The sequence below is a fragment of the Balaenoptera physalus genome (genome assembly GCF_965194825.1).
Source record: "Balaenoptera physalus genome assembly, chromosome: 13".
In the NCBI taxonomy this organism is placed as follows: domain Eukaryota; kingdom Metazoa; phylum Chordata; class Mammalia; order Artiodactyla; family Balaenopteridae; genus Balaenoptera; species Balaenoptera physalus.
This window is the reverse complement of record NC_138892.1, coordinates 64,719,765-64,746,983: the sequence shown is the minus strand read 5'-3', so window position 1 is coordinate 64,746,983 and position 27,219 is coordinate 64,719,765. Positions and strand designations below refer to the sequence as shown.

At 41.9% G+C, this 27,219-nt stretch overlaps 1 protein-coding gene and 1 long non-coding RNA gene across 3 annotated transcripts in view; one reads left to right on the top strand and one right to left on the bottom strand.

Annotated features, from left to right (window-relative positions):
• Nucleotides 1-27,186, bottom strand: LOC309641478. Its single transcript, XR_014252619.1, has 2 exons — nucleotides 22,596-27,186; nucleotides 1-342 (listed from the first exon to the last, which is right to left on the bottom strand). It is a non-coding gene; the product is annotated as an uncharacterized lncRNA (long non-coding RNA).
• The window catches only part of TMBIM6 (transmembrane BAX inhibitor motif containing 6), a 20,999-nt gene continuing 11,718 nt past the window's right edge, over nucleotides 17,939-27,219 (top strand). Inside the window, exon 1 of one of the 2 annotated variants that reach the window (XM_082421479.1) lies at nucleotides 17,939-18,072. The gene's annotated coding sequence lies outside the window, so the exon portion shown is untranslated. The remainder of the gene's footprint in view (nucleotides 18,073-27,219) is intronic. The other variant, XM_082421480.1, reaches the window with a different exon arrangement.

The window sequence follows — 27,219 nt, the reverse complement described above, 5'->3', positions numbered from 1 at the left end:
TTTTTTTTTTTTTTTAATTTTATAGCTACTTTTATTTTTATTTATTTATTTATTTTTGGCTGTGCTGGGTCTTCGGTTCGTGCGAGGGCTTTCTCCAGTTGCGGCAAGTGGGGGCCACTCTTCATCGCGGTGCGGGGACCGCTCTTCATCGCGGTGCGCGGGCCTTTCACTATCGCGGCCCCTCCCGCTGCGGGGCACAGGCTCCAGACGCGCAGGCTCAGTAGTTGTGGCTCACGGGCCCAGCTGCTCCGTGGCATGTGGGATCCTCCCAGACCAGGGCTCGAACCCGCGTCCCCTGCATTAGCAGGCAGATTCTCAACCACTGCGCCACCAGGGAAGCCCCTAGTCAGTTTTTAAGTATACTCTTTGGAAGGATTCCTTTAGCAGCATTTGAGAATACAGAGAGGTCTGCAGAGATGATACGGAGAAGACAAGGGCCTGAACAGAATCCGGACGGGGGATGAAGAGAAGTAAAACAGGCTGGGGTGGGGCTCGGGGAGGGGAGAGGCGGAGATTACATTAATCTCCTCAGGCTGCTGTAGTAAAATACCAGAGACTGGGTGTCTTAAACAACAGAGATTTATTTTCTCACAGTCTTGGAGGCTAGAAATCCAAGATCAAGGTGCCATCAGGGTTGGTTTCTGGTGAGACCTCTCTTCCTGGCTTGTAGGTGTCTGCCTTCTCGCTGTGCCCTCACCTGGGCTTTCCTCTGTACTCATATGGAGAGAGGGCTCTAGTGTCTCTTCCTCTTCTTAATAAAGACACCGTCCTGTCGGATTAGCACCCCACCTTTATGACCTCCTTTAACCTTAATTGCCTCCTTAAAGGCCCTGTCACCAAATACAGTCACATTGTCCACGTACAAATTTGGGGAGGACACAATTCAGTCTATAACAGAGATATACCTGCGGTAGAATCAACAAGACTTAGGTACCTATTTGATAATAGTGACTAATATTTTTATAGTGCTTTATAATTTACAACATTTTTTTTCACATCCACTATCTGGTTTGACCTTCGCAACACTGTGGGAGGGAGATACTATCATTATCCTCACTGCATAGATGAGTAAACAGACTAAAAGAAGTTAAATAATATGTCCAAGACCTTATAGCTAGTAAGCAGAGACCCTGGCACTGAACCTGGCTGTGGACTCGGAATCCCATGCCATTCTGATTCTCTTGTGAGAAGTGAGGGGGTAAAGAGGACTGAAAAGTTGAGGCCAGCTTGAGGTTGCCTTACCCTTCGTCTCTAGGGAAGCCCAGAATCTCTCTTAGGTCAACTGCTTCCACCCCCTTACTCAAAACGCTTTCAAACTCCTGCCTCCGCCTGCTCTCTCCCCATCTAGGAAGCGCCTACATTATCCCCAGCCGCCTCCTCTAAGGTCTTTAGAGACACACATCTGCTCTCTCCTTCTCTCTCCTGGGGAGAGGTGTGTGTGTGTGTGTGTGTGTGTGTGTGTGTGTGTGTGTGTGTGTGTGTGGAGGGGATGTGAATACAGAAATTTAAAACTTTTTCATGATAACTTAAACTGTTATTGATAGAAGGATCTTCCCCTTCCTCTTGGCTGGCTAATTCTTATTCATCCATCAAAACTAGGCTTACAGGTCACCTCTTTCATGACTTCTCCAAATTTGATGAGAACATGTCTGTGAGCACATAGTTTCCTAATATATCTCTATCATCAGATCATGAATCATCAGATTGTGTAAGCTCCTTCAGGGCAGGCTGATATTCCTAGTGTCTAGCAACAGCGCCCACTTTGTGTCTGTTACATGCTCATTGAACAAATGAATGATTTCATACATTGTGACATTCTTCCCACACCACTGAGCCCTTTTACTCTTCATCATTCCTCTCAGATACAGTCTGACTGCTTGTATGACTGAGGGTTCAATGCAGGAAACAAAAAAGCCCTCCAAGTAGTACAAGGATATGAAGACATAGGTGCTTACAAAATCAATTGGAAAGTCTAGAGGGGCCCACTCTGGGCTGAAACTCTAGCAATGAGCTCCAGAACATGATAAAAGTGCTCTGCCAGGGAAGGTGCTACCTCTGCCATAGTCAGAGAGGGTGGGGCACCTAGAGGTCTCCACTGATGATGGGACTTGAGAACAAGTGGTTGCCAGCTGTGATCCAAGGATCTGGAATCTATGATCAGGACACTGCTGCTGCTACACTCTGATGCAACCACCTCTCAATATTTGCAAAGCTTGAGACATCATTGGATTACTGCAGTAGAAATAGATCACATCTCTATGGGCTTGCTTGCCTGGAGAAATAGTCCAAGCAGCAGCGTGATGGCCTTTGTCTCACTTCTGCTTTCTAAATCTCACCCGCGTACATCTGACTGGCTACAGGGTATTCTGAGAAACATAATCCTTATCTTTTCAGCCTCTGCAGTATAGGAAAGCACACTAGAAGGAAAATACATGCTGGGAATGTGGGAATATATGCTGAATGCTAATAAACCATATCCACTACTCTGCTTGTGCGAAAATCCACCCAATGTCTTAATCACCTGCAACTGGGTCTCTTCCTCCTCCCCCACCCCCCTTGCCCAGGGCCCCCCCTGGTGACTGTCTCTGGCCCTGTCTCTTCAGTCTTCTCCTTCAGGCTACAGTTTGCCCTTTTCTGTGACCTGGGTGAGGCAAAATTTCTCAGTTATCCTTAGCACAATCCTTAAAAAGACAAATGGATATACTGGACTTCATCAAAATTAAAAACTAATGCTCTTTGAAAGGCATTGTTAAGAGAACTAAAAATAAGCCACGAACTAGGAGAAACTATTGCAAATCACATATCTGACAAAGGACTTGTATCCAGAACATAGAAATAGCTCTCAAAAATCAATAATAAGAATGGGACTTCCCTGATGGTCCAGTGGTTAAGACTCTGCGCTCCCAATGCAGGGGGCTTGGGTTTGATCCGTGGTCAGGGAACTAAGATCCCACATACTGCATCTAGAGAAGCCCCTGGGCCGCAGCTAGAGAGCCCGCACGCTGTAATGAAGACCCAGCACAGCCAAAATAATTAATTAATTTTAAAAAAACAAAAATGTTTTTAAAAAATCAATAATAAGAAAACAAACAGCCCAATAAAAAAATTGGGCAAAAGATTTAGAGGATTGCTCAGCAAAGAAGATATATGGATGACAAATAAACACATGAAAAAATATTCAACATCATTAGTCATTAGGGAAATGCAAATAAAACCACAGTGAGAAACCACTATACATACACCTAAAATTCAGAAGTCTGATCTGAGTGTTGATGAAGATGTGGAGAAACTGGATTTCTCATACGCTGCTGGTGGGAGTGTAAAATGAATGGTACAACCACTTTGGAAACAATATGGCAATTTTTTAAAAAATTAAACATATATCTACCATATGATTCAACCATTCTACTCCTAGATACTTACCCCAGGGAAGAAGAAACAGATGAGCACAGAAAGACTTGTACACAAATATTCTTGGCACCATATTTATAATGACAAAAAAAAAACCACAAAAAAACTGGAAACAATCCCGGAATTCATCACCAGGTAAATGAATAAACAATTTATGGTAATCCATACAATGGGATACTTCTCAGGAATAAAAAGAAATGAACTATGGTACCACACAATGAATGAATCTCAAATTTATGCTGAGAAAAAAGAGGCCAAAGAAAAAAAGTATATATAGTATGATTCCACTTACATAAAATTCAAACTACTCTATGGTGATAGAAAGCAGATCAGTGGTTGCCTGGGGATAAGGGAGGGTGAAGGCAAGAGAGATTACAAAGGGGCATGAGGAAGTTTGGGGAGGTAAGGGTATGTTCATTATCTTGATTATAATGATGGTTTCATGTCAAAAACTCACGAAATCATACACTTTAAATGTGTGCAGTTTATTATATACCAATTATACCTAAATAAAGTTATTTAAGTATTAAAGCAGAGACATTTGGACTGGGGGGAAAAAAACCCTATACTCCTTGTGTATATTCGCTTACGTGATTTGTTGTTGTTTTTGCCACACCACGTGGCTTGCGGGATCTTAGTTCCCCGACCACGGATCAAACACCACCTGCCCAGCCCACCCCCCCCCCCACCCCCCACCCCCTTCCCTTCGGCCCCAGCAGAGAAAGAGCGGAGTCCTAGCCACTGGACCGCCAGGGAACCCCCTCACTTCCCTCACTTATGTGATTGTTTGATGTCTGTCTTCCCCAGTAGAGTGAAAACTCCATAACGGCTGGGGCCGTGCCTATTTGCATCTCTAATGTTTAACATAGAATCTGGTGCATGTTAGGGATTTGACAGATATTTGTTGAAGAAAGAAAAGAGAGAGAGAACAGTTGAGAATAACTGCAAGTTTTAACCCTGAGTGAAAGAGAGACTGCGTTGTTGTTGATAGATGTGGAGGAATGAGGAGGAAAGGCAGAGATGGTACAGTCTGAGAGGGTGAAGGGGAGCCAGGTAACGCTGTGCCAGCAAAGCCAAAGGAACACGGAGTTTCAGGGAGAAGAATTAGGAAAAGGCCTGTGGATTTTTGGATTCAGCAGTTAGAAGGCATTGGCTTCCCCGAAGAAAGTGATTTCAGACAGAAGCCAGGTTGTTTTTCCTTCCCCCAGTCTTCCCCAAACACAAAACCTCCCTATACAGTAAAATATGCATTTGGTTCCCTCCATCTTCACAAATTGACATTTTAGTCCAAGCCCTCATTCTCTCTCACTTTTTCTGTTCCAATAGCTTAACTCCTTTCTTGGAGGCCACTCTTGTTCTCTTTTGTTAGAATGTTGGTTTTAAAACACTAATCAGGTCATGTGCCTAGTTCTTCCACAGAATCTCCTTGTCATTTAGTTCCTCTCTTTACCCCAAGGATTGGCACCCAAATGTGTTCAAGCTGTGAAACTCTCAAGCTATGTCACATCATCAGCTGGAATCAAGAATGGAAACTAAGTAAGGGTATTAGTTATATATTTCTGCCTAACAAATAACCCCAAAACTTTGAGGCTTGAAACAAAAACAACCAAAGCAACGTTTATTATCCTACAGTTTCTGAGAGTCAGGAATCTGGGAGAGGCTTTGCTGGGTACTTCTGACTCAGGGTCTCTCATGAGGTTGCAGTAAAGCTATCGACTGGAGCTCCAGTCATCTGAAGGCTTGACTACCTTTTTATTTTTGGCTGCGTTGAGTCTTCGTTGCTGCGCTCGGGCTTTCTCTAGTTGCGGCGAGCGGGGGCTACTCTTGGTTGTGGTGCACCAGCTTCTCATTGTGGTGGCTTCTCTTGTTGCGGAGCATGGGCTTTAGGTGCACGGGCCCAGTAGTTGTGGCTCGTGGGCTCTAGAGCGCAGGCTCAGTAGTTGTGGCGCACGGGCTTAGTTGCTCCACAGCATGTGGGATCTTCCCGGACCAGGGCTTGAACCCATGTCCCCTGCATTGACAGGCATATTCTTAACCACTGCACCACCAGGGAAGTGGTGTATTTTATTTTTATTTTTTTATTTTTTGGCTGCACCGCGTGACTTGCGGGATCTTAGTTCCCCGACCCTCACCCTCGGCAGTGAAAGCACAATTCTTAGCCACTGGACCACCAGGGAATTCCCTTGACTCCTTTTAAGATGCCTCACTCACATGGCTGTTGGCAGGATGCCTCGGTTCCTTGCTAGTTGTTGGCAAAAGACCTCAGTTCCTCACCACCTGGGCCTTTCCACAGGGCTGCTTGAGTGTCCTCCTGACATGGCAGCTGGTCATGAGTGATCAGAGAGAGAGCAGAGAGGAAGCTGCTGTGCTTTTTCTGACTTAGTCTTCCTAATCTTCATCACTTCCACTTTATAGGTAGTCCCCAACTTACCATTGTTAAACTTACAATTTTTCAACTTTATGATGGTGTGAAAGTGATACATACTCATTAGAAACTGTAGTTAGAATTTTCAATTTTAATCTTTTCCTAGGCTATTGATATGCAGTACCATACTCTTTCCTGATGCTGGGCAGAAGCAGGGAGCTGCAGCTCTCAGTCAGCCATGTGATCATGAGGATAAACAACTGATACACTTACAACCATTCTGTACCCATACAACTGTTATATTTTTCACTTTCAGTATGGCATTCAATAAATTACATGAGATATTCAAAATTTTATTATAAAATAGACCTTGTGTTAGACGATTTTGCCCAACTGTAGGCTAATAATATAAGTGTTCTGAGCACATTTAAGGTAAGCCAGGCTATGATGCTGGGTAGGTTAGATATATTAAGTGCATTTTCTACTTAAAATATTTTCAATTCTTGGAGTTTATTGGGATATAGCCCCACTGTAAGTTGAGGAAGATCTATATTCTATTTATTAGAAGCAACTCATTAAGTCCAGCTTGTGCTTGAAGGGAGGAGAATTAAGCTCCACCTCTTGAAGGGAGAAGTGTCAAGGAACTTGTGGACCTATTTTAAAACCATCACAGTAAGCCAAAGAAAAAAAGATATGTTAAAGCCTTAAGGAAGAAAAGATTTGTGTCATTTTGTGAATAGTGATTCAAGAAGTCAGTGCAGTAAGCAACAGTTATACAAATGTAGTGCCTTTCTACTGAAACCGAGTCCCCCTAAAACCGAGTTTCCCTATGGAGTTTATGATTAACTTCTCTATCCAAAACTTTATTCCCTTTCCGGTCCCCTCTGACCTCAATCCTGTACTAACTGAGTGATAATCAGTCAGAGTCAGATGGCTAAAATTGCTGTTGTCAATAACAGCGTTAATGACTAAAATTGCTGTTGTAGATAATATCACTACCATACAAACTCAGATTGTTTCTCCAGGGCAAGATGAGCTAACAGACCCCCAAGCCATGGACCACCTGGCCAGAGACTCATAAACCAGAGATATCCTGGCTTCCAAAACTATGCTTAAGAAGAGTCACAGAACTGTCACAAGATGATGATTAATCCCAGCCTCTTTGCTCTCCCCCTTTAAAAAGCCCCTAACTCAGAGACTGAGTGGGAAAGGATCTGAAGCTTGTCTCCCATTCCGTTGCTTGGCACCCTGCAATAAATCCTTACTTTGCTGCAAACTCCTGCTGTCAGAGGTTGGCTTTCTGCGCCTTGGGCACACAAGCCCTTTGCTCTGTTTCACTACCTGCACTACATGTCAGAGGCAGGACCAGGGAAAGCAGACGAAGAGGTTGGCCAAGTGTTCGGGGCTTGGACGTGGTGATTGGATAGAAGAGTGTAGACTTTAGAGTGCTGGGAGATACTAAAGTAATTTATCTGGAACTCAGACTGAAGCGCCACAGTAAAATAGAGAGAGCTAATTACTTCTAAGAATGAAGCATCTCTCATAGCTCTTTACAGAAACTAACTTAATCTATTTGAGTTTCAGATTCCTCATCTGTAAAATGGAACTAATAATATCTGCATTACCTTCTCCACTGAGTTGTTATACAGATAAAGTGAAACGACAGATGGAAAATTACTCTGAAAAGAGTAAAGCATTCTTCTAATACTCTTGTTACTGTTAATCACTGCACTCTGAAAAGTTAAAAGGGACTGAGTTGATAGTAAAAAATCTTGCAAACTATATTTTTTAGTTTTTTTCTCCTGCCAGTCTTCAGTAATAATAGCCCACAATACTGTAATTGGAAAAAGAAAGCTCAATTTTCTTCACTCCTGTCCTTCAGATGTCAGTGGAAATGCAAATGAGATCTGGGAAGTGAAAAGGCTCCTCCTGAATCTTAAACAGAATGTTAAATACTCACACATTTATAGGTGATGATGTGGATTTTAATGTGTTTTTTTCCTGTTAGCTGCTTGTTCTCATAACCATAGAGCAGAACAAGGTCAGTGAGTTTGAAGGAGGGACTGGAGCTATAAAAGTAGACAAGGAAAGGTGTAAGATTCAGAAGATGTGACCTCAGGGAAGCCATGTTTATCGCCATTTGTTGGGGAACCACTCAGCCTCCCTACGGTTAAGCTGAGAGTAGGGCCCCCAGTCATTCCAAGTTGTCCTGCTTCTGCTCCTCTCCATCCTTGCCCTAGGCTGAGGAATCCAGCCTGCTTTTCACCTCCTCCCTAACTTCTGGGATGAAGAGTCTGTTGCTGTCTTCCCACCTCCCCACCATTTCTTAATCTCCCTTAGCCCTTAAAGTCAAGTACAACTGCTATTTTATTTCAAAGATTTTATTTAAAAAAAAAAAGACAAAACTTTACAAAATTGCATTAACATGCAAATACATGCCAATTTTACAGTGAGAGGCAGTATAGCTTAACGATTAAAAGTACGGGCTTCAGTGAGGTACATATATACAGTGGAATATTACTCAGCCATAAAAAGGAATGAAATTGGGTCATTTGTAGAGACGTGGATGGATCTAGAGACGGTCATACAGAGTGAAGTAAGTCAGAAAGAGAAAAACAAGTATCATATATTAACACATATATGTGGAATCCAGAAAAATGGTACAGATGAACTGGTTAGCAAGGCAGAAATAGAGACACAGATGTAGAGAACAAATGTATGGACACCAAGGGGGGAAAGTAGGGGGTGGTGGGGGGTGGTGGGATGAATTGGGAGATTGGGATTGACATGTATACACTAATATGTATAAAACAGATAACTAATAAGAACCTGCTGTATAATAAATAAATAAACACATGGGAAAAAAAATGATTGAGGGACTTCCCTGGTGGTCCAGTGGTTAAGATTCCATGCTCCCAATGCAGGGGACCCAAGTTCAATCCCTGGTCAGGGAACTAGATCCCGTATGCCGTGACTAAGAGCCTGAATGCCGCAACTAAAGATCCCGAGTGCCACAACTAAGACCCAGCACAGCCAAAAAAAAAGTATGGGTTTCAGAATGAGGTGCCCAGAGCTCAAATTTGAGCTCTGTGACCTTGGGTGGACTGAGTCTTAGTTTCCTCATCTTAAGTGTAATACATGCTCCTGCCTTGCAGGGTGTCTGCAAGGATTGAATTAGTTTATACATATAAAGCATCTTAAACACTGTCTAGCATACAAAAAGCAGCACACAATACATATTAACTAGTATTATTACAGAAAGCAAAGTAAAAACAAAAAAATTAACCTATAATTACACGTTTTGCTTCTGCTCACTAATAAAAACAGACAAACAATAACATTACAAATATGAGGAAGTTACAGGGTTTAAGAGATCTTCCTGAGGTCTTTTGCTTCTTGGTCATTATTTGCATATGTGCTCTTTGAAATAATTGGAAACTCAATAGAGTTTTCCTTCAAATTTATTTCTGTGGGAGGAGGTCACTTAGCTTTCTCTTCTCCTGCCATGTTCCCTGCCTAGCCCTCCATCCTACACCCCAGTTCTGTCCCAGGTTTAGGGCTGCCAATCATCCCAATTTGCCTGTCCTACTTTTAGCACTGAAAGTCCTGCATCCTGGGAAACCTCTCAGACCCAGGTAAATGCTCCCTTAACTTTAGGTTGGACATATACACACTGAGGATCTTCAGGTGAGCTGGGTGATGGCCATTTCCCTGGGCCTCTGTCCTATATAGAAACAGTCTCCTTGAGCCATTTCCTAAGAATATTTCTATGCTTTCTAAAAGCCAAGTTCCAGGCTCTCCTGGGAGGTGCCTTTTATGTAATTGAGCTTGTCATTGGTGGGTAGAATGGGAACCAAAGGGTAGACAGTGATGTGGACAAATAAAGAAGCAAGGGGGAAAAAAACAAAGTCTAATTTAGGAATCTTGTCAGTTTAAATTTCACAATGTTGTGGGACTTCCCTGGTGGTGCAGTGGTTAAGTCTCCGTGCTCCCAGTGCAGGGAGCCCAGGTTCGATCCATGATAAGGGAACTAGATTCCACATGCATGACACAACTAAGAGTTCGCATGCCACAACTAAGGAGCCCAACTGCCGCAACTAAGACCCGGTGCAACCAAATAAATAAATAAATATTTTAAAATTTTTTCACAACGTTGTAAAAGGATCTAAAGTACAGTGCCTATCAGATAGTAAGTACTCCAAACATGGCAGCTATGGCTGAGCGCCTTAAATCACATTTTAGGATGTTTCCCTTTATTTTTCCCCTATTTTCCCCTATCAAGCAGTTAGTTTGCTTTATGCTTATTGCCTTGGGGGAAAATATGGCAAGTAGGACAGGGTCGGTGTACAAATAATGCCTGCCAAGCATTTCGCTCATTGGCAAAATACTCAAGGGCGTGGGCATAGTGTCTTGGCCAGATAAGAAAAGAGAAGGATCTTCATTTCACCAAACCAAGAAGAATTTCCCTCCCCTGGATTAGAGACAGGATGGAGGGGAGGTCTGTAGGGGCCTGAGAGCAGAGGGTGAAGCAGGCAGGGTTTTTAAAAACTATTTGTTTTATATGCAAACCTTGTCTGCTTCATCCATTCATATTCTATCTTGCTAAATTGGATTTCACTGACAAAGACCCACTCGAAACAGATGCACTGCACATACACCTAAAACAAAAAGGATTTTTTAATATTTAAATTTTCATTTTCTTTCAATTTGAAAAGTTTGGGAGAAAAAAAACCCCAGAAAAGTGCAGAGAATAAAAATAAATGCCCACATTCCTATTGGTTAGAATTAATGAATGTTAAGATTTCATAACTTTTTCTTCAGATAATTTCTCATAAAGATAGGATATTATAGGGCTTCCCTGGTGGCGCAGTGGTTAAGAATCCGCCTGCCAATGCAGGGGACACGGGTTCAAGCCCTGGCACGGGAAGATAGCACATGCCACAGAGCAACTAAGCCTGTGTGCCACAACTACTGAGCCTGCGCTCTAGAGCCCGTGAGCCACAACTACTGAGCCCGTGTGCCACAACTACTGAGCCCGTATGCCTAGAGCCGGTGCTCTGCAACAAGAGAAGCCACCACAATGAGAAGCCCACGCACTGCAACGAACAGTAGCCCCCAATCACTGCAACTAGAGAAAGCCCGCGCGCAGCAATGAAGACCGAACACAGCCAAAAATAAATAAATAAAATAACTAAATTTATTTTTAAAAAAGATAGGATATTATAAATATGTTGAAACTTCCTTTCCCTAATCTCATTCACCAAGCATTCTCCTCTGAGACCCCTATTGTCACGAATCTAATGTTTATACAGCCCGTTTTTTTTTTTTTAAACTTTGCTATGTATATATTTAAGCAATATATAGTATTGTTCTGGGTGTTATTTTACATTAAAGTCAATTGCACTATTTTGCGTGTAACATTATGTAATTTGTTTTCATTCACATTGTGTTCAAGAGGAGTCCATGTTGATATATATAAACGTACTACATTTGTTGTAGCAGCAGCACGGTTTTTCACTGTATTAATCTGTTTTTCAACCTTTATTTTGTAATTTCCCCCAAAGGGAAAATTTCACTAATTATGAGTTATTAAATGAATAACATTTAATTTTAATTTCTCCCAACAACAGAAATTAAATACTAAGGAATAAGATTTTTGTTGGATAGGATTGAACTTTGGAGGGTCACTACCACAAACCACATCTAATTTTTGGCACCCCTAAGAACCAATTTTCACCCCTGTCAGGGTGATATTGCCCCTGTTGAGAATGCATGGTATAAATATACCGTGTTTCTAATTTTTTTCTTTCAAGAAATGTTGCAATAAATAGCCTTAGTTTTGTATCTTTATACATATGCCTTAAAATATATACTTAGAAGTTATGAGGTATGTTCATTTCAGCTTTGCTAGATCTTGTCAAATTGTTCTCCAAAATGTTTATGCTAGTTTTTCATTACACCAATAGCATATGATTCCCTGTTTTTCCACTTCTTCACCAATACTGGAGTTGTCAGACTTTTTGATTTTGTCAATCTTGTGTAAAATGGTATACCATTGTTTCAATTTGCATTTTTCTAGTTACTAGTGAGAATGAACATATATTTTCATGTGTTTATTGGCCATTTGGGTTTTCTCTTGGGTGAATTGCCTGCTTATACCCTTTGCCCATTTTTCTGTTGGTTTGGTCTTTTTCTTACTTATTTGTAGAAAGACCACATTTATCCACGCCACCCCAAAGTTGGCATAAACCAACAATCATTTGATTAGGCCTGTGGAGTCTATGAGATAGGAATTTGGATAGGGCACAGCAGGGTATCAGCTGGGAAGACTTGGATTGCTGGAATCATCTGGAGGCTGGAATCATCTGAAGACTCCTTTGCTCACATGTGTAACATCTGGGCTAGGATGACTCAGACGTTGGATTCATTTGCAACTGTTGGTGGGAGAACCTTTACATGGCCTCTTCAAATAGCTTAGACTCACAAGCTAGCAGCTGGGTTCTAAGAGAGTCTCCAGAGAGTATTCCAAGTAGAAGCGCTCCAAGAGAAACAGGCAGAAGCTGCACAGCATTTATGAGCTAGTCCTGGCAGTTATACAGCACTACTTCTTCTGTAGTCTATTATGGGAAGCAGTCATAAGATTGCCCAGATCCAAGGGAGAGGAAATAGACTTAATCTCTTGATAAGTGTCAAGCATTCAAGGCCATTTTAGAAAAACCACCCCAATTATGGCTCCAGATCCAGCAATTCCACTCCTAGGAATAGACCGAAGAGAAATTAAAACATGTGTTCACACAAAAACTTGTGCATGAATGTTCACAGCAGCATTATTCATAATAGCCAAAAAGTGGAAACAACCCAATGGATGTTGGACATGAATGGACAAACAAAATGTGGTATTGCCGTACAATGAAATGTAATTCAGCCATGAAAAGGAATGAATTACTGATACATGCTACAACTTGAATGAACCTTGAATATATTATGCTAAATTAAAGAAATTAGACACAAAAGGCCACGTACTGTATGATTCTAATACATGGAATGTCCAGAATAGGCAAATTCATAGAGAAAGGGAGTTAATGGTTGCCAACACTGTGGAGAAAGGGGAATGGGGAGGACTGCTCACAGGTACAGGGTTTCTTTTGGGGGTAACAAAAATGTTTTAGAATTAGATAGTGGTGATGGTTGCGCAACCTTGTTAATATACTAAAAAAATAATACTGAATTGTACGAGCTCCAAAAGGAGGAATTTTATAGTATGAGAATTATATCTCATTTTTAAAATGGATTACCAAATTTATGAGCCTATACGAGGTATAATGGCTTATTGATGAAGATTTAGAATAATGGATAGCAATCAGTTTATTGTACACATCAGAGGATGTGGTGATTCTTCAGTGTCCAGGTATCATCTCTTCTTGTTCAGGTTCAGAAATCATGTTCTTCATGTTCTTTACTGTCAAATGTGTCATTGCTGGCTAATTTCACATCTCCTACAAGGAGAAAAGTAATAGTAACACTTTTTAAAAAATTGAAGTATAGTTGATTTATAATATTGTGTTAGTTTCATGTGTATAGCAAAGTGATTCAATTATACATATATTTTTTCAGATTATTTTACATTATAGTTTATTACAAGATATTAAATATAGTTCCCTGTGTTACACAGTAAATCCTTATTGCTTATCTATTTTATATATAGTAGTGTGTTGGTCCCATACTCCTAATTTATCCATCCCCCCTCCCTTCCCCTTTGGTAACCATACGTTTGTTTTCTAAGTCTGTGAATCTGTTTCTGTTTTGTAAATAAGTTCATTTGTATCATTTTTTAGATTCTACATATATAAGTGATATCATATGATATTTGTCTTTATCTGACTTACATCACTTGGGATGATAATCTCTAGGTTCAACCATGTTGCTACAAATGGCATTATTTCATTCTTTTTTATGGCTGAGTAATATTCCATTGTATATATGTACCACATCTTCTTTATCCATTCCTCTGTCGATGGACATTTAGGTTGCTTCCATGACCTGGCTATTGTAAATAGTGCTGCAATGAACATTGGGGTGCATGTGTCTTTTTGAATTATGGTTTTCTCTGGGTATATGCTCAGTAGTGGGATTGCTGGGTCGTATGGTAATTCTATTTTTAGTTTTTTAAGGAACCTCCATACTGTTCTCCATAGTGGCTGTACCAATTTACATTCCCACCAACAGTATAGGAGGGTTCCCTTTTCTCCACATCCTTTCCAGCATGTATTGTTTGTAGACATTTTTTTTTAAACCTTATTTTTTGTATTTTTTAATTTTTGGCTGCATTGGGTCTTCACCGCTGCACACGGGCTTTCTCTAGTTGCGGTGAGCGGGGGCTACTCTGTGTTGCGGTGCGCCGGCTTCTCATTACCGTGGCTTCTCTTGTTGTGGAGCACAGGCTTAGTTGCTCTGTGGCATGTGCTATCTTCCTGGACCAGTGATTGAATCCGTATCCTCTGCATTGGCAGGCGGATTCTTAACCACTGCACCACCAGGGAAGCTCTGTTTGTAGACTTTTTGATGATGGCCATTTTGACCAGCGTGAGGTGATACCTCATCATAGTCTTGATTTGCATTTCTCTAATAATTAACAATGCTGAGCATCTTTTCGTGTGCTTTTTGGCTATCTGTATGTCTTTGGAGAAATGTCTATTTAGATCTTCTGCCCATTTTTTTATTAGGTTGTTTAGTAACACTGTTAATACAATGCCAAGGGTCTTTGTACTCTGTTTATAGTGAAACAATATAGATATTCTTGTTCCTGTAGTTCCCTTATACTATTGTTTTCTCCAGGTTATATCATTACCCATGACACCACGTTATCCACATGTCACCCATGACTCTCTCAAAAATTATTACTGTGCTTTGTTTATGGTGACCACAAATGCAAGTCTTACCCAGAATATGCAAGAAGATTTGAACAGTAATTTGTTTTATGGTCATGTTAAATTTTCATTCAGAATTTTATACCATAAGCATAGAACAACACCTCTTCTAACCATATCTTCTCTTATACTTTTTAAACCATAATCACAGCATTCCCAGACTGTGATTTCTTTCAGTGTTAACCACATCCTTATCTTCCACACATTATGGATAGAGCAAGAGGAATGATGTCATTTGTGCATGTCTCCTTTGGCATGACTTAAGACTGACATGGGTGAGAACATTGTATCACCACAGCATTCAGAAGCAAAAGAGGACATTAGTTGGGAAGGGCCTGTTGGCACTGTGCAGCAACAGTCTCAAAAACATCCAGAAGTGATCTTGGAGGAGGAAGGGGGGGCTACTCCCAGAGGGCTGCCTGACATACATCCCAGAGTCTTTGGAGGAGATGGAGTGACTACCCTGGGTGACAGTGGTGGGGTGGGCAGCGGGTGGGGGTGGGAGTGGCTTGAGTGTAGTGATGTACAGGATAAAAGATGCCCGCTGTCATTCTGTTGTCCTCTGGTGCTATGGACCACACACAGCTCCACAGTCAGAACACTGACAGGAGAGGATCAATACAGGGACCCATACATACAACTCAAGCCCAAAGGTTAGTAGAAGACTGTTGGTAGCCCAGAGGCCTGAGCTCATCTTCTGTCTGACCCACAAGTAGGCATGTCAGCATGATCCTGGAGACCCAATCTCATGCGATTCCACAAAAGAAATACTGTGCTGGCTAGCACGAGTGATCAGCTCACCAGGATGCCCTCTTGGAATTGAGACCTGATCACAGGGCCTTGGGATAATGACACAGGCATGAGTTTCAGAGTTCCTTGGGCACCCTGGAATTGGAGAACCCCATGAAGGGGAGAAATTGGGACAAGGGCTCAGCAGGAACTGGTCTGGGCTGAGCCTTGATGGCACTACTGGCCCAGGTTGGTCCCAGGCACATGAGGGAGACTTAGAAAATTAACAGGAAGGCCGTCCAAAGCATGAGGCCCTCTGAGGCACAAGACCCAGGACAGGGGTCTGGGAATAAGGGTATTATTATAAGTGATTGCTCTGCAACTTGTGAAGATAAGTTGTAAAAAGAGCTTCCACCTAGTTCTCTCTATCACTGGGATTGCTCACTCTGGGAGAAGCCAGCCCTCATGCTGTGAGGACATTCAAACAGCCCTATGGAGGAGCCCATCTGGAGAGGATCTAAGGCCTCCTACCAATAGCCAGCACCAAATTGTCAGCCATACCTTGGAAGTAATTCCTCTAGCTCCAGTCAAGCCTTTGGATAACTGCATCCTTGGCTGACATCTGATTGCAACCTCATGAGAGACCCTGAGTCAGAAATGGAGGGAATAATCTATGTCATCAATGAATGAATAAACTATGTCGGTCAACACTGTACAGGCCAAACTCTTAGCAACCTCTTGTTCTAGGTGGAGAATTCAATATTAGCTTGACAAAAGATTTCTTGTGGCTTAAGTATGGCAAGGAAATAGCTACTGCTGTACCTGAAAGGGCCACACCAGTACAAAGGTAAAAACTTCTGCAGCAACCTGTGTGAACTGATGACCAGGAACCAGATAGGCCCTGTTCCCAAGCACTTTAGCCCCAGAAATGTGGCAGAAATTAGGGTGGGGTAGGGAGAGAAACCTCAAGGAAGACTGATAATGTATTTTCTCCCACTCCAGTGGAATAAGGTTCAGAGTAAACATTAGGTTGCACTATAGAAAATAAAATGTTTATTGCATATCTGCATTTGTGTACCGAGAATCATACCCTGTCCATTTGTATTCTTTACTGAAAAGATAGTTATGCTAGCCTTCTAGGGAATTCCCTGGCAGTCCAGTGGTTAGGACTGCGCGCTTTCACTGCTGAGGGCCCTGGTTCCGGGTTCCATTCCTGGTCGGGGAGATGCCGCCAAAAAAAAAAAAAAGCTATTCTATCCTTCTAGAAAGCAGTTTCCTAAATCCTGCATTCTGATTTGATCTTCACTGATCAAATGCTCAATCTAAGTTTCTTCTCTTATTTTGCCAGAACATTTTCTGTCCATGGGCCTGTTTCCTTATCTGCAAAATGAGGGGCATGGGTGGATCTATGTTTTGTGCAGCCCCAAACATCTACAATTATAATGCTGTATTTAAGAAAAAGAATACAAAATTATGTAATAAAGTCAATATTTATTTAGAATAAGAAATCATTACAGACTTTAAAATGCTGACAAAACCACAAACATAACACAATTCAAAAAACCCGCATTATTATTACCAACTTGCCTGTCAACCACTATAAGCTTTTTTATCTTTTTCTACTTTTTTTGGCTGCATACTCTTTGCCTCTTCGTATGACCATGTTGTATTATTTTTATAAGATATTAAGCGATACTAGAAAGATAAATTAGCAAAAAAAGTTTTTGAAAAAAATTGATAGTGCAGAAACTTTTTTTTTTAATCAGTCTCAGAACTCCTTACTATAAGTTCTTGCGCAAGTATTGCTTCTTGTCCTCGGGGAGCTCCAGTCCTTTGATCTTCCTTGGCTTAGTTTCTTCAGGGCTGCCAGAGCAGCTCAGCCAGATAGCCACACTGGTTCCCCTCCCACCCACTGCACTAATACCCACCTCCCCCAAGCAAGGTGGATGGGGAGGTGGTCCTTGCAACCCGCTGGCCCCGCCCAAGACCCCAGGACCACCACTTAGGCTTAGAGGGTGATCTCCAGGGTGGGGTCTGTGCGTCCGATGCAGGACTGGGGCTGCTAATTCCTCCTCGAGTTCCTGGATAATTCGCTGAGCCTTCTAAGCTTCACTAGATTCACGGTAAATTGGCCCTTGTGAGAGCACTTTTCTATGTGTTCTCTGAATCTCTTTCCCCCTTTAACATTCCATGACCAGCCTAAACCAGAATCCCGGGACTTTGCGTTGCTATCCCACCGCGCGTATTGGAGGCTGAATTACTTGCCCTGTGTCTTGGGTGGGGCCTGCCCCTCTTCTTTTTGTCCACTAGAGGCGGCTTTGGACCGCGACCCTTTCTTACTATGAGGGAAGAAGGCGGATATCTTTCGCTACGACGCTGGTTGGCGGCTAGAGTCTTGATCGACACGGGCGTTAAGCAAATGGCTCTGAAGTAAGCAGCCGTTGTTTATGCAAGTACAGCCAATGGAAAGGCAGAAGTGCAACCAACGGCCAATGAGGACTTGCCGTAAGCGGAACGCGGGGGCGGGGCTTCCCTCGAGGGGCGGACGCGAGGTAAAGAGTCCGGAGCGGACCCTGGGAGAGTCAGAAGCACATCCGGTGATAGGAGAGCTGTCTGGGCTCCTGAGCGGCGAGTCAGAAGGTACGTCTGAAGCTAGGACTGTGCAAGCCGTGAGTGAGAAATGGAAAGAGGGTTAGCAGTTATTGCTTGAGCAAGAGTGGGAGTAGTCTCCGTTTTCGGACTGACTGCATCCTGGGGAAAGTGGGCCCTGGTCGACAACTGGACTCCGGAAAGCTAGGCGGGGAGGGGAGGAAAACGAGAACTACTACCGCGCATGCGCAACCGTACCGGAGCGGGGGAGGGGCGGGGACGAGTCCAAGGGGTCTCTGGGGGGCGTCGAGGCGCGAATTCTGCACGGTAGCGCTAGGGAAGACTCTTGCTTGGCCTCCCCCCCCCCCCCCCCCCCACTGCGCGTCCCTTTTCTTCCTTCTCCGCCCGGTGTAGACGGCCCAGGCCCAGCCTCGATCCCTTGTATTCAGGGCACGTCCCCCGCACCTTCCTTCCGAGGAGAATGAAAGCGAAACCTTACGGGTCATCGCCGCCCCACCCGACAGATCCCTGGCCTGCTGGGGGTCCTCTGGCCGGGCCCCATTTGGGTGAGCGGCGGGGACTGGGACTCAGGAGGGCCTGGTCCGGCAGGCTGCCCTGTCACGGCGGGGCGGGTGATGTCACACTCCTCTGTGACCCGCGAGGCTCCTTAGTTTCTTGGAAGCCAACAGCAGAGGCGGGAGGTGAGGAGAGACCGGGGCCAGGCCTGGCTTGCCAGCCCCCCAGGGCAGCCCCGCTCAGGTCTGATTGGTTACTTTTGGACAGGTGAGGTGGCTTTGGCTTTGCTTGGTCCTGGGCCTTGTGGGCGTCTTTCTCAAAGAACGCTCAGGAAAGGCGTCGTTGGGCGGTTGTTTTTCTTTTTTTCTTGGACGTACTTGCTGGAGCTGTGGTATTTTTGTGTGTTTATTAAGTGAGGAATTGCAGCCCGGTGCCAGCCCAGGTTGCATTGCCTGCCGCATGAGCCTTTCATTGACCAAACAACAACAAAAACCTGTCTGAACTTGAATCTCTGTTCCAGCAATAGTTAACTTGTGAATGTGTAATCACGTAGAAGAGCTGACTGTGCCTGAAACGTAGACAAAAATTTCAAGGTTAAAGGTTAATGGCGAATGGGCTTTTCTAGTTATTTATTTCAAGTTTATCTTTTGGTTGTATGTGTAGTTTAAGAATTAAGTTCAAGAAAGATAAAAGTTTCATAGCTACATTTCTTACGGCTTCTGCAAACACATTTCTGTAATTATTTGATTTACCCTCTTTGGTGTTTTATTATTCCTCCTTGTCTAATATTTTTTTTGGCCTGGCTTCAGGAGTATGTTGACATTTAGATTCTCTGCCATTTTCCTCCAGTGGGGTCAGAATGGTTGAATCCTTGAGAAATGCAGTCTGTAATTTGGATTCAGAGTTTCCTTCTTCCATTATTCATTTTGTTGTGGAAACCTGGCTTAGTACCCTCTTTCTTCCCTTCTCTCCCTTCCCCACTATTGATCCAGTGAAGTCTCACTCTCCTGAAGAATAGGAAAGGTAAAATTAATCCAGATATTTGGTCAGCATTTCCACATCTTTTCTTGATTTATGCATATGGTTCGTACTTACTGTAGAAATGCTGAAAAATACAGAAAAGTATAATAGGAATCAACATATGTTTGTTGTTGTTTTACAATTTCTCTTGACCTATAGCTGAAACTGCTTTAAGGAAAACTTGCTTTTCTACTGTAGGGTGTAATAGTAAAAAGAGCACCAGGCTTGAGAGGTCAGAAGATCCCTAATCTGGTTCTGGCTCTACTATTTTTTAAAAAAATTAATTAATTTATTTATTTTTGGCTGCATTAGGGGTCTTCGTTGCTGCGCGCGGGCTTTCTCTAGTTGCGGCGAGCGGGGGCTATTCTTCGTTGCGGTGCGCAGGCTTTCTCCTTGCGGTGGCTTCTCTTGTTGCGGAGCACGGGCTCTAGGCGCGCGGGCTTCAGTAGTTGCTCCGCGGCATATTGGATCTTCCCGTACCAGGGCTCGAATCCGTGTCCCCTGCATTGGCAGGCGGATTCCTAACCACTGCGCCACTTTCTGATGTTGGTCAGTACTAATGTCCATTTAATGTCCATTGTAAAGTGTTTAGCACTTTACAATAATTTCACACAGATTTTCTTATTGGCATTCAATGAGCTTAGTAGAGCAGGTGTTAGTTAATCATCCTTCCAGATGAGGAAGCCTAGATGACCTTAGGTAAAATGATTTCCCCAAAGTTATGTGGTAGACTATGGCAGGACTTGTGACTCCAAATCGAGTGCTCGTGCCACTATTATGCTGCCTTTTTGAACTTACTTTTTAATCTTTAAAGTGGGACTAATCATTCTTGCCCTTTCTTCATGTGTGTGATCATCAAAGGGAATAGTGTATATAATAAAACACTTTGAAATTTGTTTAATTTCATATAAATGTAGTCAATGGTATTGTTATAAAAGGTACTATTGCTAGCCTGAAGAGTTTCACTTTATTTCATAAACTACCCAAGGGTATTAGTCTCCTGGGAAAACACTGAATATTCTCTTGATGCACTATCCTGCTAAATTTTCCTTTGCTACTTTGACTTGGCTATAGAATCTGCTAGAAGTGTCTTTTACTCCACCTTGTTTTCCTCTAGAGTTTCTAACCAAATTTCATGAAGTAGTTTTTATATTATACATACTCATTTTTGTTTTCAAAAACAATATTCAAACCAAGGAGAGAAAAACTGTAGAGACTGCTTTTAGGGCCACTTCAGTGACCCTCTATTAAGGTAGGCTCCTCTCTTAGCCAGCTGGGGAATATTGATTTGTGGTCGCAACACTTGATTAGATGATGGGGGTCTAGATTTATTCTAGAGACTTAAGAGTGGGGCTGCTTACAGTGAAAAGTGTGAGAAAAGTTCCTGAACAATTAACTGGAATCCAAATCACTTGGGGGAAAAAGAGCTTCAAGGATGAGGGCTGAGTGAGTGTGCTGTTTGTCCTAATCTATGTATACTCTTATTTGGGCTAAATATGGTTTTATTGGGCTGGGATTGCTGGTTTATACTGGAGGATGATTGTGTATTTAGGACATTGGGACCATTCTGCGATTCACTGTCTGTCAAACAGTTGTGCTTATAGAGAGGGAGATTCAGCAGTGTCAGTTTGATGCAAAAAATAATAATTTATTGAAGGAAGTAGGCATTCCATCTCCAGTTACTGGTTTGGTTCTGAGGCAGCCTCCTAGAGATTCAGGGTTACCTAATCCAGGGATTTTGGTTCAAGTTAAGGGATGGGCTGGGACATCTGGAGTCCAGATCTAGGACAATCAAAGCCCAGCCCTAGTCGAGACAGAATTTCTTGGATTTCTTGAAATCAAACTGACTTACTTCCTAGGGGTGGCAAGGAAAGCATCAAGCTAATAAACAAACATTTACTTCATCAAATTCTCTACCACATCAGATTATCACTTAGTGGTCATTAGACTGTCTCAAAACACCTTTGTGGTCCTGGGGGACAGGAGGTACAGTGTAAATGTGCCAGAGGAGAGGCATGGCATTTAAACAAAAGTCGTTTTAATCAGTAGTAAGATTTACCAAGTTCCTTTAAATTCCAGTTTATAATATTCTTAGACTCCCCCTCCCCCCCCATGTAATTTTACTCTCTCATTTGGGTAAATATTATGCCTTGAGAATATAGCTAGCTGTGAATTAGTGATTCAATTCTATATATATATTTTTTAACATCTTTATTGGAGTATAATTGCTTTACAGTGGTGTGTTAGTTTCTGTTTTATAACAGAGTGAATCAGCTATACATACACATACATCCCCATATCTCCTCCCTCTTGCATCTCCCTCCACCCTCCCTATGCCACCCCTCTAGGTGGTCACAAAGCACCGAGCTGATCTCCCTCTGCTATGTGGCTGCTTCGCACTAGCTATCTATTTTACATTTGGTAGTGTAATATGTCCATGCCACTCTCTCACTTTGTCCCAGCTTACCCTTCCCCCTCCCCGTGTCCTCAAGTCCATTCTCTACATCTGCGTCTTTATTCCTGTCCTGCCCCTAGGTTCTTGAGAACCAATTTTTTTTTTTAAATTCCATATACATGTGTTAGCATACGGTATTTGTTTTTCTCTTTCTGACTTACTTCACTCTGTATGACAGACTCTAGGTCCATCCACCTCACTACAAATAACTCAATTTCGTTTCTTTTTATGGCTGAGTAATATTCCATTGTATAAATGTGCCACAACTTCTTTATCCATTCATCCATTGATGGACACTTAGGTTGCTTCCATGTCCTGGCTGTTGTAAATAGTGCTGCAATGAACATTGTGGTACATGATTCTTTTTGAATTATGGTTTTCTCAGGGTATATGCCCAGTAGTGGGGTTGCTGGGTCGTATGGTAGTTCTATTTTTAAGGAACCTCCATACTGTTCTCCATAGTGGCTGTATCAGTTTACATTCCCACCAACAGTGCAAGAGGGTTCCCTTTTCTCCACACCTTCTCCAGCATTTATTGTTTCTAGATTTTTTGATGGCCATTCTGGCTGGTGTGAGGTGATACCTCATTGTAGTTTTGATTTGCATTTCTCTAATGATTAGTGATGTTGAGCATTCTTTCATGTGTTTATTGGCCATCTGTATATCTTCTTTGGAGAAATGTCTGTTTAGATCTTCTGCCCATTTTTGGATTGGGTTGTTTGTTTTTTTGATATTGAGCTGCATGAGCTGCTTGTAAATTTTGGAGATTAATTCTTTGTCAGTTGCTTCATTTGTAAATATTTTCTCCCATTCTGAGGGTTGTCTTTTCGTCTTGTTTATGGTTTGCTTTGCTGTGCAAAAGCTTTTAAGTTTCATTAGGTCCCATTTGCTTTTGTTTTTATTTCCATTTCTCCAGGAGTTGGGTCAAAAAGGATCTTGCTGTGATTTATGTTATAGAGCGTTCTGCCTATGTTTTCCTCTAAGAGTTTTATAGTGTCTGGCCTTACATTTAGGTCTTTAATCCATTTTGATTTATTTTTGTGTATGGTGTTAGGGAGTGTTCTAATTTCATTCACACATGTAGCTGTCCAGTTTTCCTAGCACCACTTATTGAAGAGGCTGTCTTTTCTCCATTGTATATTCTTGTCTCCTTTATAAAAAATAAGGTGACCATATGTGCGTGGGTTTATCTCTGGGCTTTCTATCCTGTTCCATTGATCTAAATTTCTGTTTTTGTGCCAGTACCACACTGTCTTGATTACTGTAGTTTTGTAGTATAGTCTGAAGTCCAGGAGCCTGATTCCTCCAGCTCCGTTTTTCTTTCTCAAGATTGCTTTGGCTTTTCGGGGTCTTTTGTGTTTCCATGCAAATGGTGAAATTTTTTGTTCTAGTTCTGTGAAAAGTGCCATTGGTAGTTTGATAGGGATTGCATTGAATCTGTAGATTGTTTTGGGTAGTATAGTCATTTTCAGTGTTGATTCTTCCAATCCAAGAACATGGTATGTCTCTCCACCTGTTTGTATCTTTAATTTCTCTCATCAGTGTCTTATAGTTTTCTGCATACAGGTCTTTTGTCTCCTTAGGTAGGTTTATTCCAAGGTACTTTATTCTTTTTGTTGCAGTGGTAAATGGGAGTGTTTCCTTAATTTCTTTTTCAGATTTTTCATCGTTATTGTACAGGAATGCAAGAGATCTCTGTGCATTAATTTTGTGTCCTGCTACTTTACCAAATTCATTGATTAGCTCTGGTAGTTTTCTGATAGCATCTTTAGGATTCTCTATGTATAGTATCATGTCATCTGCAAACAGTGACACCGTTACTCCTTCTTTTCCGATTTGGATTCCTTTTATTTCATTTTCTTCTCTGATTGCTGTGGCTAAAACTTCCAAAACTATGTTGAATAATAGTGGTGAGAGTTGACAACCTTGTCTTGTTCCTGATCTTAGAGGAAATGGTTTCAGTTTTTCACCATTGAGAACGATGTTGGCTGTGGATTTGTCATATATGGCCTTTATTATGTTGAGGTAAGTTCCCTCTATGCCTACTTTCTGGAGGGTTTTTATCATAAATGGGTGTTGAATTTTGTCAAAAGCTTTTTCTGCATCTATTGAGATGATCATATGGTTTTTCTCCTTCAATTTGTTAATGTGGTGTATCACATTGATTTGTGTATACTGAAGAACCCTTGCATTCCTGGGATAAACCCCACTTGCTCATGGTGTACGATCCTTTTAATGTGCTGTTGGATTCTGTTTGCTAGTATTTTGTTGAGGATTTTTGCATCTATGTTCATTAGTGTTATTGGCCTGTAGTTTCCTTTCTTTGTGACATCTTTGTCTGGTTTTGGTATCAGGGTGATGGTGGCCTCGTAGAATGAGTTTGGGAGTGTTCCTCCCTCTGCTGTATTTTGGAAGAGTTTGAGGAGGATAGGTGTTAGCTCTTCTGTAAATGTTTGTTAGAATTTGCTTGTGAAGCCATCTGGTCCTGGGCTTTTGTTTGTTGGAAGATTTTTAATCAGTTTCAGTTTTAGTGCTTGTGATTGGTCTGTTTATATTTTCTGTTTCTTCCTGGTTCAGTCTCAGAGGTTGTGCTTTTCTCAGAATTTGTCCATTTCTTCCAGGCTGTCCATTTTATTGGCATATAGTTGCTTGTAGTAATCTCTCATGATCCTTTGTATTTCTGCAGTGTTAGTTGTTACTCTCCTTTTTCATTTCTAATTCTTGAGTAATACATTTTTAAAATTAAAATACAGAGCATATGTATATTAGGCCTATGATAAATGTCTTCTAAAACTAGATTTTTTTTTTAATGTGGACCATTTTTAAAGTCTTTGTTACAATATTGCTTCTGTTTTATGTTTTGGTTTTTTGGCCACTAGGCATGTGGGATCTTAGCTCCCAGTCAGGGATTGAACCCTCACCCCCTGCATTGGAAAGCGAAGTCTTAACCACTGGACTGCCAGGGAAGTCCCTAAAACTAGACTTCTAAAAGGGAAAATCATCATCTGTAGCCTGTGAAGGGTGTGTTTGGAACGTTCATTAAATGATTATAAACAACAACAAAAATTTAAGAAAAGGGGGAAAATTGTGCACTGAGGACATGAGAGTAATGAATTACACTAGTAAAAACAATGGTTAATATACTGAGCTGTTCTTATGTACGAAGCACTATTCTTAGCATGTTGTATTATCTCACTTAGTCCTCATCCGTATGAAGTAGGGAATATTAAATGTTATTATTTTACAAATGAGGAAACTGAAGCACAGTGACGTTAAGTGCCAGAGACTTGCTCCATCACACAGCTAAGGAAGTAGCCAAGATTCAAACGCAGCAGGCTGTGCTCTTAACCACTATGCTAGGGACATGGTTGTAGACTCTACAAACTATTCAGTAGAAAGAACTACTAAAAAAATTACAATTCCCCCCGCCCACCACCACCTTTTTTTTTTTTTTAACCACATGAGATTTTTCTTCTCTCAAGTATCAATTTGGTCCCTTTTGGGTGTGTGGGAACAGGATTCAAGATGTTTGAATTACTACAACGGGAATGAAGAACCATATAATTCATGCACTGTATGTTTAATTAAATGCGTGAACAGTGTTTCTTTGGTTGGTTTAATGTTGTTAAATTGTATACACTGAGGCAGCTTCTGGGCTGGCTCCAGGAGTCAGTAAGCTTTTCTTTTTCAAAGGCAAGGATTTTTTAAAAATGAAGACTAAATGCATGATTGTTTTGCATAGCTTTTGGCCAGTTGGCCATGTTTCATATGCATTGTACTTAATAGGTGTTGGAATAAGATTGAGGAGAATTTTTTTTTTTTTAATTTAAGGCTTGGCTGTTGATAATAATATTTTGTTTTAGGACATGGGTAAGGAAGGTTCTTAGAAAACAACAAGAGATTTAACAATATGTAAGAAGACAAAGATGTTAATTGATAAGAATATTTGTCTCCTCCTACCTGCCCTTGCTGCCCTTCCCTCCTCAAACAAAAGCAGACCCCAGGAATACCTAACTCAAAACTGTGTGTTTACTTGAGTTTTTCTATCTTGATAAACCTATGCAGTAAGGGGTTTTTTGTTTTTGTTTTTTTGGCAGCGTTGGGTCTTCGTTGCTTCACGCGGGCTTTCTCTAGTTGTGGCTTGCTGGGGCTACTCTTTGTTACGGTGTGTGTGCTTCTTGCGGTGGCTTCTCGTTGCGGAGCACGGGCTCTAGGAGTACGGGCTCTAGGTGCACGGGCTCCAGTAGTTGTGGCGTGTGGGTTCTAGAGCGCAAGCTCAGTAGTTGTGGCACATGGGCTTAGTTGCTCCGTGGCATGTGGGATCTTCCCAGACCAGGGCTCGAACCCGTGTACCCTGCATTGACGGGGGATTCTTATCCACTGCGCCACCAGGGAAGTCCTATTGTGCAATAAGTTTTTTGTTTTGTTTTTGGGTGGCTCTGGCAGAGAGGCTGGCCTGGGGAACCACGGACAGTGACACTTCCAACAAAGCTTGAGCAATATATGCATGACAAATTTTGACAAGTTTTGGTATTCTGCCTTTCAAAGGATGAAGGCATAAAATGAGTCTCTAAACTAAATAAAAGGAATTTGGTTATGTAACACCTGAACATTTACTTCTCATTTACAAATGCAGTGCAGGCAAATTTCCCATGAGTCTCTGAGGCACTGTCCACCTCCCTATTTTAGATTTGAGTATAGAACTCTGTACGAGTTGGGGTCCAGGGTGAGACAGACCAATGCTGGTATCCGTTCCGTAGTGGGCTTCAGTGTATGTTAGGGGGAGTCCTATAATGAATAATTTTTGAGTAACTTGTAGTATACGTTTTCCCTTTATTTTGGTAAAATATATATAACATAAAATTTATCATTTTAATGTACTTTTACATTTATTTTTATTTTTTATTTTGTTTATTTATTTTTTTGGCCACGCTGCACAGCTTGCAGGATCCTAGTTCCTTGACCAGGGACTGAACCTGGGCTCTCCGGCAGTGAAAATGCGGAGTCCCAACCACTGGACTGCCAGGGAATTCCCTGTACTTTTTTTTAAAACCAAGATTTTTGCTTAACTATGGGGGCCCCTCTGGAATGTTAGCTGAGTTACTTGGTTAACGGTTTTGAATACTTCAAGCCCTGTTGAGAGCTGACTGTCCCTGGGACTGAAAATACTTTTGGTATGGGAGCTGCTATTTTTGAGTTATGAATGC